General features: G+C 28.8%; 1 protein-coding gene across 2 annotated transcripts in view; it reads right to left on the minus strand.

Annotated features, from left to right (window-relative positions):
• Positions 1-19,602, minus strand: part of LOC112682101 — a 78,745-nt gene extending 59,143 nt beyond the window's left edge. For both annotated transcript variants that reach the window (XM_025552582.1, XM_025552581.1), the window contains exon 1: positions 19,264-19,602. The gene's annotated coding sequence lies outside the window, so the exon portion shown is untranslated. The remainder of the gene's footprint in view (positions 1-19,263) is intronic.
• Between the last annotated feature and the right edge of the window lie 6 nt (positions 19,603-19,608).

Here is a 19,608-nt window from a genome sequence, read left to right on the forward strand (position 1 = left end):
CATTTTATATCTTTATTAATTTGCACAGGTAGCAATTCGTGACTAAAGTAACAGTGAAAGCAGATGAATGTGGACGTAAGCAAAAACTAATTTCCTAAAAGCCTCCAAAGAGTCTCGTATTTTGTGTAGAAGTATTTTGAAGGGTCATCTTTATACAAATAGTTTGGATATTTTATTTGATTTGTTGACCTTTCTAATGAATTTAAAAAAAAAAAAACATATTGCTTTTGAAAGAAAACTAGATACTCTACTTTCACATAACAGTTAATAAATAAATATTAATATATGGAAATTATTATGAATATAAATTATATTATTATATATTTATAAATATAAGCATAAGTATGTATATACCTTTAGGTAGACGATATCACTTTTGTTCATGATTTTTCTTGTTAACCGGTATTATGTGTTTTAATAATTTAATTTTTTTTCATTTTCAATGTCTAATAAAAATAATACATTTAATGAAAATACAATTTAATTTATACAATTGCTTAAATATTGGCATTTTTATAAAAAATATGTCTTGAAAAATGTTAACTTTAATATTTTTTGATATTCAGTAAATCAATAAAAAAAATTATAAAACATACAAATGAAAAAAAAAAAGAAAAATATGTTCAATTAAATATGATAAAATATGTGGTTGTAATCATAAATTATAAACATAATATCTTATAGTATCAAAAATACTTTGTGACAATATATTTTAATATGATTATGCAATCAACGACGAATCAATAAGGATAATATTATCAATGGCCTAAAAGTAGCCATAAAATCACAGGTGAGTTTATAGGAAATTATTATTTAAAGATTAAATTTTACAATTAATATATATATATATATATATATATATATATATATATATAGATACATGATGATACATTTTACTCATCCTCCAGCACAACTGATGTAGTAACCAATTCGCTATGCATTTTTCATTCGAGATTTGCGATGTCAGTCACGTATTAAAAAAAAAAGAAAAAAAAACCTAGTATAAAGCTCTGAAAGAGGAAATTAATGGGAACTCGGTTGGGTTACCAACTAAATTAGCATATTTTATAATGTACACATATATATACTATATATTATGCGTGTGTCTTACACGAATAACATTTTCGAGTACGTACGCAAGAAACGCATTTGAACAGTGTACGCCTTAAACTTGAAAATTGAAGATTCGAGAGTTTTTAGAATGTGTACATTCGTGTCGTTTGAAAACAACTCACCACCGCATACATCACATGATAAATAAATAATAATAATAATATTGCAGGCACGTTGTACGTTAATAATGTTAAGTGTACATATTGGTCTTAAAATACACGGATACGCTATCATGTTGTAAAAATGGGTAGCACCTAAGCCATGGACCGCGCAGCCACCACACGTTTCTGGTTCGCATTGAACTTGATAAAAAACAGCTCTTCGACGATAAGACAGTTAAACGTCAACAGTTAAACGATTTACATCAACAATTAAACGTCTAACCTAATTAATTTTCCGTTGTTGCAAACCTGTTACGATCTAGTTGAACGCAAACGATTACTGCGACGTCCATGCAGTCGCTTCCAACTATTTCAAAATGATGGCTTATACTGATACTATTCTAAATTCAATAATACACGTACTAGTGATACTATCTGTTTTTCAGTGTCGTCGCTATCCGGATCCAACGGTCTGAAAAATGGCTGTAAATAATAACGTAACGGCGATATCGATATTTTTCGTCGTCACGCTGCACACTATCGTGTGTTGTTTTCTTAATGGTCCATTTACGTTAAAGTCCGGATCCAACGAAATCCCTGCATCGCATTAGCGTCGTTGATTACCGAACATTACTGTTATCGATATTATGTTTATTATAATATTATAATGTGTTATGATGTAACAAATTGACAGTTTAACGTTATACTCATAATAATGTTACACGGTGAAACGGACGTCACGAATGCGTTTCGAACATAAAGTGTACTATGTATGAAGCTAAAAATGATGATAAAAATATTCCATTCGGTCGATTATGGTTTATACTTCGAATAACTGATGTTAAGATAGTGTTGTAATAACTACGATGTAACGGAATTGCAAATAACGTACTCAAACAAAAAATAAAAATTGAATTGAAAACAATTCCGGTAACGACATATCACGTCAATAATCGTACAGCATAATAATTTATAATGTACTCACACGTTATGCGGTATGTAAATTAGAGGTACCCGCGGTAGATGTTCGTCTATTCACGGTTAACCGGTTACTAATGAGAGTTAGTGGACGGATGAGGTGTAGTGAATCGATGAAAATAACTCTGTTGTTAACATTAGCGACAAACGTTTTTGGATTGGTGACCAATCGTGCACGTTAACCACCTATAGCGTTTTACCCTTCGTTTCGGACAACACGAGCTGAGCTCACCGAGATAAGTAAAAATCATAAACAAAATTAATTATTAATTATTATTTATACATGGGTTGTGTGTTGAATTAATATTTCTGTCTTATACTTATAAAGATAAACATTAAAATGTCTCATTTAGGCCTGTATTATTGTTGTAGGTAACCTACATCTTAGAGCGATCCACATCGATTATGGTCCGCAGGTCATAATTGGCTGAATATATATTTTCATACTTTTAAACTGAAATGATTATATTACTTTGTGAATATAAACATTTCGTTCGATTTAAATGTTTTTGTCTATTGCAGGGGTTGGCAACCTTTTGAACCACGCGGGCCATATTTTTTTTTCAAATGTTTATCAAGGGCCACATTAAAAAAAAAATTTTAACATATGATATATACTAATAATTGTATTGCTATTATATTTGATTATTTTACATAGAAATATGAGTGTAAAAAATAAGAATGTTACTGGAAAAAATTGCTTTTAAGAAAATATTTAATTTTTTGATAAATTAAAAATAATGGCTTATCTTTGTTTTCGACGAAAAAGTATAAATCAACCCAAGAATTATTAAAAAAACGATGTTCATCACAAGTTTTTCTTCTTTTAGTCGCCATAATATTTGGATTTACTTGTAAAATGAAACTATTATAAACGCAAACAGTCACACGTACGGACGTAATCACGATGTAATACTAATCGCTACAAACGAAAAGTAACTATGACTATAGATTAAACATTGAACAAAAATAAAACACAAAAATTAACCACCTTTATGCAGGCCATAAAAAATTGCTTCGCGGGCCACATGCGGCCCACGGACTGCGGGTTGCCAATAGCAGTTTCATGTTAATTGTATTATATTACGATTTTAGTTGTAATACAAAAATTAATTTCAATAAATATTATGTATTAATAATATTATTTAACAACCTGCAACCCCGTGCAAAACTAAACCAAAATATCAGCAGGACATTATGTTACATAATTGTATTGCCGTGCGTTACTGATTACAAATTATAGCTGCACAAATTAATTATTTATCAAGTTTTTAATCCAACAATAACATGATGAAATTTTGTTTCTTTTTGTTGAACCTTGTTTTAACTAAAAATCACGAAAGCAAAATGAGTTCAATAAAAACTAAAAACAAATGCATTAAAAAAAAAAAAATAAAATAAAAAAAGTGTTCATAATCACTTCGGGATTACAGTTCTACACGCATAGAATTTTCCAAAAGTAATTTTGTACACGATATTTTATCGAATTAAAAATGGTTTTTTTCGCATGTCGCAATCCGTGATAAATATCGTGTTTGATATTCTTAGACTATATCCATTTAACAAGTGTAAAGTTAAAAAATAAAATAAACAATCATTTTTTATTTATTTGATTTCACGTACGTTTTACCGTTGAAAACACGCTCAAATATAACAAAAAAATTATTTTATGATTTATTTAATATATGTGTACATAAAATATTAGCATTGACAAATATCTACATTATTTTTACCATGGACATTTTGTGCCATTTGAACGCATTTGATCTAATTCTGGCACGTTGTCAATCTTATATGCAACTATTTATATAATATATTTATATTTGTATACTACTTAGTCAACATCACGAGTAAACATTACGATTTTTTTATTAGGAATGTTTTATTTTTATAACTAATCAATCGTTAACTTTTTATTATAAAACGCCTGAAACCGTTTCCAAACAAAACGTTTCGTATAAATACGCTGGTAAAAAGAATACGAACAATTTTTTTAAGTATAATAAAGTTTCACCATATGAAAGCGTCATGAGGTAATACTTCAAGTTACGGGTATAACCGTTGGTACCTAGATACATGTACTTTATAATCGTGTTTTTAGAGCTGTTCAGTCTTATGATCGGATTCTTACGTAATCAGTGCTGTAATGCTCTGCATGGTCCGTAATTTTAGGGACCAAACTGAACTGAAAATGTTAAAAAAATAATGAGGTCAGACTGAACCGATTGCTATATTTAATTTTAGACCGGACCGGACTGAAAATTTAAAATAATTTGTGGACCGAGACCGGACCGCCGGTCCGAACTAATACATTTCGGACTGTAAAAGCTTATGGACCAGATCGGTTTGGACCGTGGACCTATTTTTTTTCTACCATACAAGACCCTAAGTATAACATAATATGATAGAACGGACAAACGATCCAAACTAAAAAAATATTGCACCATAAAAATGGACTATAGTAAATTTATATTTTAGTATAGGTGTATTAGGTGTATATATATATATATATATATACTACACTATTCGATACTCGTGTTTATCTCATTATTAAGTATTATTTTATAAAGAATTTTACGTGGAAATATCGAACTACTTGCTATCTGGCGTGGCTAATCGACTATTTTGCAAGTATTACCGCTTACCGGCATCATCGACAAGAATGGATAGAAATTATAAGTGCTCGTTTCATTTTCAATCTCCGTTTCCCCAAAATAATGTATAGATAAACTATAATTAATATAAATCAAGATCATAATGTGCGAGTATTTCTTTGGTAGTTGTATACATTTATATATTTGGACGGCGTGGCACCGCATGGCACTTCCACAATATTCCACGTTACCCGCACCATAACGAGAATATTAATAATTTTTCTTGAAAATATGTTCGATAATAAATTATTAATAGCCAATAGGTACTATGAACATCTTTGAGATATATACAATATACAAGATAGTACATACAATTTATCATAGATAATGCATATGTATTATCTATGCAATTTATATAAAACAACGGTGCTGGGGTAAAATATTGATTCCCATGGGCCATAATGATAATATTCGTGTTATTAATTTTACAAATAATTTCTTTATAATTTTAAATCATTGTTCAATTGATATTAGATATTAGAAACCGATCCGAACCGAAATTATTATAGTTTAAACCAGGACCGGACCAAAATTATTCAAAAAATATTGATTTGGACCGAATCGATCCTTCACATATTTTTATACGATAAGTCCGGACTGATACAGACCGGACCGTGCAGAACACTACAGTGCTTTGTGTTGGAAACCGTCAATTTACAGCGAATACGAAACACATTTATTCAAAAAATAGTGTCACCTTGCGGGCCTGGCTTTGATTTCTACCGACTAATTTAAGAGATTTATGACTCGGAGTTTTCTAATCGACACGGCTAGGGTAAGTGTCTAATGTGACTCATCAAATTCAGGAGGCAAGGATATGAAGGGTGAAAGGTGTCGAACAAATTGTATGTTCCAAAGTGTTATGTATAGATTTTCTTTGGTCGTTTGTCTAAATACCGTTCCGTACACATTTAACCATTTCTATATAGTGCTGGTGTAGACTTCCCTACAATAATTGGTCATTGATATTATCAAAATTGGACATAAAATTCGTGCGTACTATTTGTACAAATATCTGTGTGCACGGTTAGATGGGTTTACATTTTTCGACGATGGATATTGTATTTATATATATATATAAATTCATCAATATTTTGTAATCGTGGTCTTTCATGGTTTTGTACGTTTTAAATAACATAGAATTCGTCTGTTTTAATATTAAAATTTCAATATTTCATTATTTTTCTGCAGTTAAAAGTGCAAAAATAAAAACCGTGTATAAATTATTATAAACATGGGAGTTAATAATCGACAGTTTTATAAAAATATTTTATTTTAATTCATATGTAGATACAGTAATTAAAGTAATGAAAATTATTATTTGAAAAAATAATAAGTGAAATATAATTACGATGGCGTGTTATTTAGAATTGTGTTTTATAATCAATTACTTAAAATTATAATTCAGAGTAAAAATTTCATAGTACCTATTTATTATAAATGTATTTTAAATAATAATTAATTTTGTGAAAATGGTTTCATCCGTCTGAAAAATACGGAAACTCATTAATTGAATAATTAAAAACAAAATATAAATATTATGTAAATATTTTAAAAGATAATGTATTTTCCAGTAGTTAAATATTTGCAAATAACGAAAAAAATTTAATAATTTACGTTCATTCAATTCATTTTTTATCGTTACTCTTTGTCATAATATGTCATTCGTACTACTCATTAACAATTTTCAAACGTTTTTAGACATATTGTTTTTAGGTGTACAGCGGAGAACATAATATATGAACGTTCTCCAGATGGTTTTCAAATTAAGATAAACACCGTACAATGACGTAAATGCCCATTTAACAACCCTAATCATTTATATTATTTTTTACCGTAGGTTTACCGAATGTCATGAAATACGAGTAATGTACAGAATCAAAATATGAATGTTTCCCGTAACAATTGAATATAGTACAGTTGCTTTTTTTTTTCTAAATAATTCTAGTCCATATCCATACGGTGTACATAATTAATTTTTATTAGAATAGTGTCTATTGAAGAAACTGAACCATTAAAGAATGAGTTATACGCAATGCATTTACGTACAGTGGATACTCAACTCTATCCTTAATATTATTGTACTTATTATTAACGTAAATGTCACTAGTTTTTCACACAAACCCGTAATTTATCACTATAATTTCATTAGCCATAAGTGTTTAAATAAAAAAAATAAACAATGAAACTTTAAAAAAAAATTATCACATTCGAATAATGTATTGGAATAATATAAAATTTCCGTGTTCTACGTAGTCCAATGATAAAAACTTAATCAATCCTACTTCAACTCTTTTTTTTTTATACAGCTCGATATGTTGTATCATTGAAAAGATATTTTTTTACGATGGTGGCTAAAATACAACCTAGCCTCGTAAGCTTGTAGATTATATAATCATTTTGTCTTGTATAATAGATCATATCTGGGAATATACCTACTGCGTTTATAAATAAAACAGTGTTCATATTGAAAAAACATTTTGCAATTTGTGTTAAAGTAAAATAGATAAACCATTCTTGTACAAATAAACTTAACTATGGTGCAAACAAGTGTATTATATTTTTTTTTAGTTTTTGATCCTAGTTCTATTATGTTTTATTGATTTTGCTGCAACATTTTAGATTTCGAGGAAAATTATGAATAAAAATATAGTTACTTTGTTAGTTTATACGAACAAAAAGAGTATGTCAATAAAAATATAATACAGTTCTTTTTTAGATGGGAAATTGGACACAGGTGGTACCGACATTAAAATTATTATTTTTAAAATTTCCTAGCAGTATCGCGGAAAACTGCAAAATATTATCGGACACTACGATTGCACCGAAATGTTAGGTTTGATTTTCGTGGGAAAATAGTAACTTTTTCCATTGACTTACAGTTTTAAATTTCTTTATTCGTTTTTAATACTTACTTTTTTTTGCATATATTATAATTTTTTTTATTCCATTCATAATACGTGTTTGGAAATAATTTTGCCTATTTTGGGCTCTATATTTGTAATGTTTAAAAATATATTTCTTTCCCTTCAGGTTTACTTGGTCAAATTTATAAAATTAATTATCTGAAAATGTCAAAAAAATTCTTTAAAAATTATTCATATAAAATTAAAAATCGAATCTGAACATTTTGGTGTAAAAACTTGTGCTAATACACTAAAATGTCTTAATCTTTGTGAAAATTTTCATATTAGAATAATATCACTTGATTTATTTTTATTGATCTGGTATATTTTGAAATCAAAAATGTGCGATTAAAATTTCAGTACAATATTAATTGTATAATTTTATCACCATATTCAATGAGTTTTCAAGTTTTTTTGTCGCTAATTTTTTCATTAACATTTATGATTTTTGAAATGCGTGTAGCAATATATTTATCATGGAAAATGTCTCGGTTGTATGATGCCAACTTATAAAGAACCCATAAGTCTTAAATGTTTAAAAAACATGAAACTTAATAGTTTTGAACCATATTATTTAAAACACGCATCTACACATATCAAACGAAATATTGGCATTATTAAAGTCTTACATTTTCGAAGGACAGCAAACAAAACATTTTTTTTTTTTTAAATAATTGTTAGGAAATTTTACACTAGATCCAAATCCAATAATGAGTGAATAATTTAATGTATAAAAATTCTAGTTTTTTTCGATGATTTTTTTTTTTTTTTTTAATCTTTCTTGTAAATAATATTAATACTCGTATATGGAATGATTAGTGGTTTTTGTAAGCCGTAGCTTTTAGATGAGCACTGGAAGATTTTTTCATTTTGAACAACTTCTACTGTTACATTAGCTTACACTTGTTGATGATCCCAAATATTTATCATACTGTCAGACGCCAGACGCTTATATAGATATCTGTCTGACCGGTGTGTTTATCCGGGAATGATTAAACGTATTATGACATCTGTCGACTGGCGATGAAAAATTGAGCAATAGATCTAGTATGATTATTCTCTTTATATCGCTTACATAAAATAATAATAAGCATTCCATTTATTTTGTTACAGCTTACAACAGATAATAGGTTATAACAATAGTTTAAAGTTGATTAGTTCTCACAATTTTCATTTTTTTTTTATAAATCTTAATAAATCGTTAATAAGCTAAATTGTACTTACTATTACATATATTTTTTAACTAATTTACAAATATTCAACGCAATAGTATACAATACATATAATCATAGACCACTGTGCCTTTTGTATCGCTATTATGTTACCTGCTCATTTTCCAAGCACTCATGATGAGAATGTAGAATAACTTTTATCTTATTCATTATACAGGCATCAGAAACCTAGCTGTTATTTTCGATCAAAGTTCAATGTACGATTTCAAAGTATTATAAGAGTGGTATATTTTTAACAGCACCGAAATCTTACAAAAATATTTTTTACGTTCAACTCAAATGATATAAATGATCGGAGGTAGAGTACTAATAAAAATCTTATCCAAACACTTCAACTATAATATAAGAGACATTTATTATATGCCTCGATTTTTCAAATTAAACATTTAACCAGACGAATGAGAATCGTATAATCCACTAGTAGTTGGCAAAATTATACAGCTAATCATAAGTTACCTGGGTTAATTTTTCGTGTTTACCATATTAGTGAATCATTAATAGAATATTTTAACATTGAAGTTCAAACGTTCATACTTATTTCTTTACCCAATAAACTATAATTTTTCATGTTTTATGCTAAAGTTATTAAATATCTCCTAAGGGCTACTTCGACGGTTTTCCGTAAAAGTAAATAACAACAGTATACGAAGGTATAATATTGTCAAATCGATATCCTTCATTATTCAAAATACTTTTTTAAGGTATTTATTATATTTGTCCCACATGTTTTGATAATATTATTATTATTGGCGAACAATCGGGTACACGGGTCATATTTACTAATCGCTGGCATAAAGATCAATAAGGTTTTCGAATTACGAACATTTATCTTTTAATATAAAATTTTATCAACTATTCAGGTAGCATAAAAACGATTCGTTCGTTCTTCCACTACCTATAAAACTTCTCAGATACAAAATGATCTACAGCATAAAAATAAGGTGAACTCATTTCACTTGGGAATATTCGATAAATCTAAATTACTAACATATATGTTATTGTACGTCAAAACAACGTGAATCGTGTATAGTTCCCAACCTCGTAGTGTTTGCTTAAGTACTTTTGTTAAATTTTCAACAAAACTATAGTTGCTTTTACAGTTTTATGCAGTGTTTAAGTGTGTCGATAGAAACGTTGCACATTATAACCGATAAACCATTTGTACAAACGTGCAACTTATAACCCAGATAGGTACACCGATTTGTAAATCTATACAAACACCAGTATTCATGGAGAACTTGAATTCTTATGTAAATGATAATTTATTTTTCAATAGCACCTATTTATAAAAATAGTAATTTATTATCAATTTTCGTTGCGAAATTTATATTATAAAAAAAAAAAAAGAAGAAAAATATTCATGTTAAAATTTAAAAAAATATACATACAGAACTGTATTACGTAAAAGTATTTTTTTTTTTTTTTAATTTTCCGTTCTGGATTTCACGTGGTACACCACAAGTTGTATTTTACGATCACAACCTTTCCAACATTAGCATAACTAATCAAAGTTGTGTAGTACCAAAAATAACTTGGTCCCACACTATATAATAAATGGATATTGCAACTTTGTGGCTGATACTTTATTCTGTATTTTATTAATATTTTATTTGTACCCAATAAAACACATTCATGTGTATATACATAAGTGTTATTTGTGAATATTACTCACCTACAAGGCCATGCTGAATAATCTTGAAAATATTTTTTCATGTACGAGAGTAATATATTAACACGTATCGAAAATTATTGCAATGTTGCGGTTACCCCATTCATTAAGTTTTAACTATTATTCAATTACAATTGTTTGTAATATGATAAACTTAGTTCAATAGTTTTTACAGAATTCTCGTGAATTCTGACGAGAAAAAAAAGTATATTCACCACCACGTTATGAAGTTATTTTAAATATTCAGGGACTAGTAAAAAATATAGCACCAAGGAATAAATAGTATTAAATTTAGATTTTAATTTTTATTTTATTTATTTCTGTTATAGTCACATATCATAAAAATACTTATATATTTATTTAGAATATGTACTTATACATGTTTATATTGGACAGCTGCTTTTTAGATGAATATACTTGTTATAGAAATAAGTTTAATTGTAGAAGTGTAATTAAATATAAACGTCCAAAGAGGTTGTTTATTAAATTAGGTGTTCTTTTGTTTGCTTTTTATTTTTGTATAATAAGTTCCAAGTAATTTTTTACCTTATCCCCGTACTGATATCCAAGATTTGTATAAAATAATAAAATTACTATTTTGTGTTCCAAATATTTTATTCAAACATTTGGAACCCAAAATGACCATAGTTTTACTTTAAAGATAAATTAAGTTAACTACAGATACATATTTAATTGAAATTAAATTACTGTTCGGTGGTTAAAACACTATGATATTTCATAAATAATTCGTACTTAAAAAAATATGACTGGATGTATAAATAATTTTTATAGTAGAAAACAATTTCTACCGACTTTTTGATATAATTTGACCCAATTTATATGCTGATTTTCAATTCCACGACACCCTTTTAGTCGAATAGTTCAATTAATCATTTAATTTTGAACGGTATCGATACTAACGATCGCACTTACATTAGAAAATTGTTAGGAATAGGCGTGGAAGGATCAAGTAGTCATTATCTGAGAACTAAGTTGGAACGGCATAAAAATAATACTAATTAGAATACCGAGATATATGAGAAACGTTCAAATATATAGTGATGTGCAAATGGTTCTGCAACATCGAATAACATCTGATTTAAAGAGATGTTGAAGGATTAAAGTGACACGAATGAAACGAGACGTAGAGAAATTATAAGAAAATACTTTACTCCAGACAAAATCGTAATGTCTGTTTGACTAAGCTAATATATTTTTCTTGCCAGCAAGGTTTAACATTTATTCAATACTATATAGGAAATGTAGTAGTAGTACTCGGTGAATGGAAATAATTTATTCATAAGACAAAAATGTATCAATGGTTGAACTTAAACGCGTTATTTGTACATTTTAATTTTGCTTCGACAATAGTAGACTGAAAATAAATAAAAAAAACATTGAATTTAACTGTGTGTGGCATACTTTTATCGTTTTTCTAACTACCGTTCTCCGAACCATCATTGTATTAGCGTTCTAAACTTAAAATCAAATGACAAATCGTCGTACTGACAAAATTATTTAATCCAAAGCTTGGTTTATCCAATGATGATTATCATTGATCAAGATCGGTTAATATTAGTTGACATCATTTTCCGAACACGTTTTGATAAAATATGTCATAAGTGTCATTGTGAATCACTTCGCGCAGGATCTAAAAATGTTTATCAAATATAAAGCGGTTCGCATTCATTTTTATATGTTATTTATTTATTTATTTATTTATTTTTTTTTATCGTAAATATATATAAATATACAGTAAGACAAGTACAGCAATACTTTAGGAAAACTTATTCTTCACCAACAAGGGAGAAATGATCTCAATGATAAAACCATAAGTTTCACGGTAAATATGAACATAAGTAAATTACAAGAGGAATAATAATTTAGGAACGGCTGTAATATTTAATTTATTTTGATTTCTCAGTGTATTCGCTTTCATATCAATTGTTTGTGGATAATTTATGATAGAAAATTTATGAAATATCGTTTTCCGTTGGTACAAATATAATTTATCATTTGCACTGAAAGCTTTATGCTTATGATTATTTGAAACTTATGATAATAATTAATTTATACAGCAGTAGTCTAATAATATTTAACGTTTATCTGATTTATAAGTGTACAAAAATGTATGTCTAAAATTATATAAATACATTATATAAATCTTAACATTTCATTAAGTAATTGTTTTTTTTTTCATAATTTACAATCACAAGACTCATCTTATACTTTCCTTGACAGTAAACTTGATGGACAATTAATCTTTATTTGTTAAACAATTATTTATGTTCATCAAACAGAAACAATTATGAGCATATTTGTAGAAACGCATGCATAATACTAACTTTTGAGTTTCTTACTTAAAAATTATTAAAAAAAATAGCTTGATTCTCTAATTTCGTTTATCGAATAGCGTTAATACTTATTCAGCACTAGTTTAAGATTTAATAATTAATTAAAAAATGACATTCCATGTGATAAAAAAAATATAACAAATACATATAAGACTGAAAAAACGTCATATCACGAATAAATATTTAATCCTTTTCTGAAACTTGATTTAGTTTGAAATTGCAATAAATTTGACCCCAGGCTTATGTAACGTTGAATAAAAAATAAATTTTGAAGAGATCTAATCAGAGTATAACAATAAACCATTTTGTATCTACACACTTTCATCCGAATGTGTATAAACCACATGCATACGTGAACTCTTTCCGAACAATAATATTTTATACATTTATTCTCAGGTCTTATCGAATAAATCGTGAGTAAAGTCGTACAGTTTCCATTTTATTCAATTTAAAGAATGTACTGTGGTACCTATTATGATTGTCATAAAATATCAATGACACATAAGAACATCATGTTTGTGGGTTCATGAACAAATCGAGGCTTCGTGCGAGTGCACGATAAATGTATTATTAAATATATTAAGTGCAGTTTTCTTTTTTTTCATGTAAATGGTTTTGATGGCTGATTCATAAAATGAAATACGAAAATGCATTCGAAACTTGCCCTTTAAAGACATTTACCTTATCCGGCACGCACGTGCGAGGGACTGAGGAAAAGTGCAAATAATATCTGAGTTTAAATAGCAAAACAAAGAATTCACATCACCAAAGTGTCCCCCCCTCCGTCCGAGTAAGGTGACATGTGTGCATTGAATTGCACAAAATATCTCTACGTGCACAATTTGTTTGTGTTAGATATATGGTAAACTGAGTGTATGAAGTGAACTTGCTGGGTCAGATGAAACCTTTTACAGACACTCGTGCGTGGCCCAACATCCCTACGAAGACTAGGGAATATATGAAAAACGGAAAATAGTACACAGATGTTGTTTATATGTATACCGATGTTTACCGATACAATTTAGACGATTTAGATTGACTATTTTCTCTCTAAGTCTCTCTCTCTCTGTCTCTCTTTTCCTTTTATGTTTTCAATAAATAAACAAACCGAGCAACAAGAGACCGGATGTGTGTACACGATATGTATTTTTATAGGTATATTCTACATACTGTATAAAAATATATATATCTATGTTCACGTACTTTCCTGATCTTCATTCCAAATGGTAACTTTATATACTTGCACATAGCAAAGAATATATTTTTACGTTTTATGCATGAAAATATTATTGTATCCGATTCCCATTGAATACTACATTGCTAAAACTGTTTTTCGGTTTATATATTTATTTTATATATTTTATATATTGATGAAAAAACATTTAAATACAACATTTTGTTCGAATAATTATTATACATTCTTTTATTTAAATTATTAATTTTTAAAATATATTGTTGATTATAAAAGTATCTATTCACTTGGTTACTTTAATTGAATTATTTTAATATTGTACCTCTTTGTCTTCCTGTAGGTTTCTATAGCTGTGGCTTAAATCAATAAAATAAACGCTAGTTAAAATTAAAATAAAAAAAATAAAATAATCTCCATTCAATTATAATCCGTACTGGATATTGGAATGAAACATACTCGATTGCAAACGTAACAATGAACGATTAGTATTATTTATTAATTTGTATTTCACTCACATACCTACAAATTGTGGGGTTTTATCGAATGTGTTCGTATCGGTTTGCCAATATTCCATTCTTTTTCCGATCGTACAAGTCTCCGTCGTACCATATTATAGCTAATTTTCCGAACACAACCACACAACAAATCCCAGAGGAGATCAGTATTCCATGGTTTCATATACATGGGACGTAATCTAAATTTTATGTACACTACGTGATCTCTGCGTAAAATTCTATACAACCTACTAAACGAATCATTATGTTCTTTTGGTCGATTGTAGTTTGTGATACTTCTAATGAAATTGATTAATTCCTTAAATTGTTTAATCGTAACGTATATATTAAATAATTAACCATGGTGAGGTGAAAAACTAACAACGTGGTAATAAAATGATTAACTAGTATACGATAATACACGAGTTTCAATACATTTACACATCTCACGTCATAGAGCGTCAAGTCTCCGTAATGAATCATTACGGTTGATTATTGGAAGAGTTAGTAAGCACTTCTACATTATTTAAAATCACATGATTTTATAAAAATAAAAATTAAAAACAAACAGATGTTGGTTTAAAAATTTACATAAAATATTAATTATTTTATATAGTTATTTGATCATAATAATGATATTATGGTAGTGTTAATACTTATACAAAATATTAATATATTAAAAGGTAATAAATATGAAGTTTTAAAATTATTGATAATAGTCAGATTTTTGTAAAATTAATAATTTATTGGTTATCAATTTAAAACAAATTATCTGAATAAATGAAAGATTTCTCTGAACACTGATAATTCAGAAACCGTAAGCCAACACATTATTACCGCCCATCTTCAAACATAAATCTCCATTTCTTAACGAAAATAGTTATATTATTACTAAATATAAAATTAGCAAACGCGATATAAATATATTTTCCAGTTATTTACGTATTTTCATAAATTTCGTTTATAAGCTAACCTAACCTAGTAACGACCATATATTGTAATAAATTATGTTGTATAATTTTGTTTGAAATGAAACATTTATTTATTATTATAAAAAATTATTCGTAATTATTTGTATGTTAGTAAAAATGAACTAATTTCCATTCTCATACCGTTGCAATAGGAAATATTAGGTAAAACAATTGTAGTCTAATGACTATTTAGTTCGTCCTTGAACTTTTACATGCACATTTAACAAAAACAAAAACCTTTGCAGATAGTTAGCAATCACCTACGATTTAATATTATGAAAAATGTACTGACATTTTCAGTAAACCGTATTTTATTACTACTATAATATAGTGTAATATGATGTATCTTTTAATTTGACGGTTAATGTAAGATAAGTTTAAATCAAAATTAATAGGAAAAATTAATATTCAGTTTGTTAATATTAAATTATTTAAAATACAATGAAGGTTATAGTAAGTATTATTATCATCAGTTTAATGTTGGAATATTTCTTGGAATATTTTCATTGAGAAAATTACATCGAAAAAAAAAGAAAGTGGTAATTTATGAAAAGAAATGCTTATAATAGGAGGCCATTAAAAATAAAAATACCGAAAGGTAAAAAACGTACATACAAATAAACTGACTTTATGAGCTGTAAAAAAAAATGTAGGCATGGTTGACAAGAAGTATTTTAAATGTATCGTAAGTAACATAATCATAAATTTAATCTATGGCTAAAATATTTTCCATCTGAGTAAATAATACAAAAAAACGGTTAAATATATTGAATAGACAATTTATATATATATATATATATATATATATTTAGAACAATCATTTATAAAATATTGATTTCTTTTTTTCATCCATTATACATATGTTTATGATATTGTAATTCAAGATTTTTTTTATAAAATTCGTTTTTGTTTATTATACTTTTTTATTATGTCTACGTACATTACCACAAAAATTAATATTGCTATTTAGAAAATATTACTCTTTATTAGTATTAGATTTTATAAAGATTTTACAAGTAAGTATAAACAGATTAGATAGTGAGTTTTTCTAAAATAGTTTTAAATATTTAATTTCCACTTAAAAATGGTAAATATAGGTAGTGCATTAGTTCCAAAAGAATAAATAATACTGAAATATTTTTTTTTTTTTTAATGGATTTTTATGGAATTATGTTTCAATTTCATGCTTTGAAAAATATACACAATTTAAAATTAAAGATATTTGAAATAATAATTTTGAGTTCTTATTGACAGGATATAATTTAAAGAGTTATTTAAGTACGTATCTTATCGAACACGTCTAAACTTGTTTAAGTATAATTTACTCATCAAAACTACTAAAAAACTGTCTTAAGTAGATATTTATTTTATAAATAAATAATAAATGAAAATCAATAATAAGTTTTCGATTTATAGTTAACCAATAAAAGTGACGTTGTGTTTCTGAACATTGCAGTTAAACTGAAATGTCTACATTTAAAATATGATATAACAATAATTGTAACTCATAACACCAATGGCTAAGTATTTTTTTAAGTATTATACGATGAGATTCGATTCACTATGAATGTGTTATATTAAGTATAATGAAATTTTATTGTTCGAGAATTATAGTTGAAAAGAAATATAGCCAACATTTTGGGAAAAAAAAAGTATTATCTTCGTTACAATACAGGAGTTGGGTTGGCTTTTTTAAGGGGCGTGTGTTTAAAATAAAAATGGGTTATGCAAAAATTGTATCGTCATAATGTGTATATTATATAATACATAATTGTACACTAAAAGCAAACACGTTAAAATACAAATCATTTGCTACACCATATTTTCAGGTATAATATTATTTAAGTCTAAGAGTACATATGATATGAGGCCGGTAAATCTTTTAAGTCGTAAAACATTTTTTTAAGAATGGAAAAAACAAATCGCTTATTTTACAAGAGCAGTTGCTGTAACGCATACAAAACCTTAAAGGGAGAACTTCAACTTGTTGGAAGTTTTTTTCTTTCTTTAAAATTGTATTCAACATTCACGAAAACAATACACGATGGCGACAAATCATTTTTTTTTCGTAATACTTTCTGTAAGTACGTAGAAATAATTTTGAAGTAATGAGAAGTAAGAATTACTACTTGGACACAGAATGGATAAACATTGAACAGCAAATTGAAGACTCAAATATGATAATGTTCGTTTATTTCGCTCATAGATTTTCGCGATAATTCTTACGAATAAAAAACCATTTGTCATTATAACTCACGTGTAGGCGAAACGGTAAGTTTTTTGAATGTAAGCCGTATGATTTCGTAGTGTTTCGAAATTCAATTTGAATAATAATTATAATATTCGTAAGCGATATAAAAGTGTATATGCAATGGGATCGGGAATGAAAAAAGAAAAAAAAGAAAATGGATGTTTATTATAAGGACGTTGGGGTATTTCGTGACGCTCGAGCCTTCGAATCACGTAATATGTGGTCATGCCGCGTCGTGGTGAACTACGCTATTGTAATACGTGACTAGTGAGTACCTGTACCTACAACCCGCGGGAGGGAGGGTGAAGTTCAGAGGTTATATCTTAGTCATGAAAAGCAAATTACATTAAAACCGTGATCTATGTGTACACGATTTTTACGAGCAAATTTCGGCCAACTGTAAGTTCAGAAAATTTAGAAAATAAAAACATCAATTCGACTAAGAAATTAAAAGATGTAATTTACGTATTATCCAATAATAGCCGAAGGTATCACGTTAAACGAGGAGAACTTGGTAGAGATTTCGTAGTCGAAGCGCTTCTATGATGACTCGTCGCTGTATCACGCGTGGACCAAGTCACGTATCCGAGGGGTGAAGGGTACTTCACGCGTATCCAATCACGATTAGGTAAAACTCGCCGAAAAGTTTGCGTATCCATAAATCCTTTTCGATTAAAATGTAAATAAAATACTCGTCATTTGAAAGTTCATTAAAAACGATTTATTATTGTATACGTCATGGATACGTTAGATGGATAGAACCAAATTTTTAGACTCCCTCTGCATAAAAAAAAAAATTGTCTACATGCCTGACGAACCCGGTCACGGATCGAGACAAATCCCAATATAGTACGAGTCGGAAAAAATAGGTTCACCACCCCTATACCACTCGTCGTGCTCTACCCGTAGAACGTATATACGACTTGGATTTAAAAAATATCTTCTCGTTCTAAAGATCCAACAGCTGAACGGCCGACAAGTGTATATCGTATAGTGCAGTAGTTACCTACTAGTACGAAACCACACCACTGCAACTTGAATCGGACGTAGGACGCTTTTTTTCTTTTATAAAATGATGGCGTTGCTCAAATTACTTAAATCGGTTATCGCGATTTAGAAACCCTTTTTTTGTATTCGTACACCTGCAAATATTTCTAGTGACAATAACGCTTTTGTATTTTAAACGTCTGCATCCGCTTAGCGCCATAGGCTTATTTTTTTCCCGGACCAACCGACACAGTGTGGACGGGGACTTGAACGACTAAATCGAATACGTGGTGGTAAAAATAATATAAAAAAAAAAAAAAAAAGATACTTTCCACGATGCGTCGGAAGAACGGCCACTTACCTAGGGGTTACTTGCCCCCGGTTCGCACGGCGGACGATCACCCCGAGCGGAACAAGTTTCGTCCTGTGCGCGTACGGCCGATACGATGTCCGTGAACGTGCGCGAGTACGTTTTCGCGCGTCCCGTGTCTCCGCGCGCGCGCGCGCGCGCGTCTCACCCGATGGTCACCGCCGGTGGCACGGTCCCGGCGTGGTAGCGGACCACGACGAACTGGTATACCATCATGACAGCGTAGTCGTAGCCACCGCCGCCGCCACCGCCGCCGCCGCCGCCGTCCCGCACACTAAGCAACAGAGCGTGTCACCACGGCGCGCGCGAGCCACACACGTCGACGCAACGCAACGC

Source organism: Sipha flava, unplaced genomic scaffold (genome assembly GCF_003268045.1).
Source record: "Sipha flava isolate LNK unplaced genomic scaffold, YSA_version1 1_pilon_pilon, whole genome shotgun sequence".
Classification (NCBI taxonomy): Eukaryota; Metazoa; Arthropoda; class Insecta; order Hemiptera; family Aphididae; genus Sipha; species Sipha flava.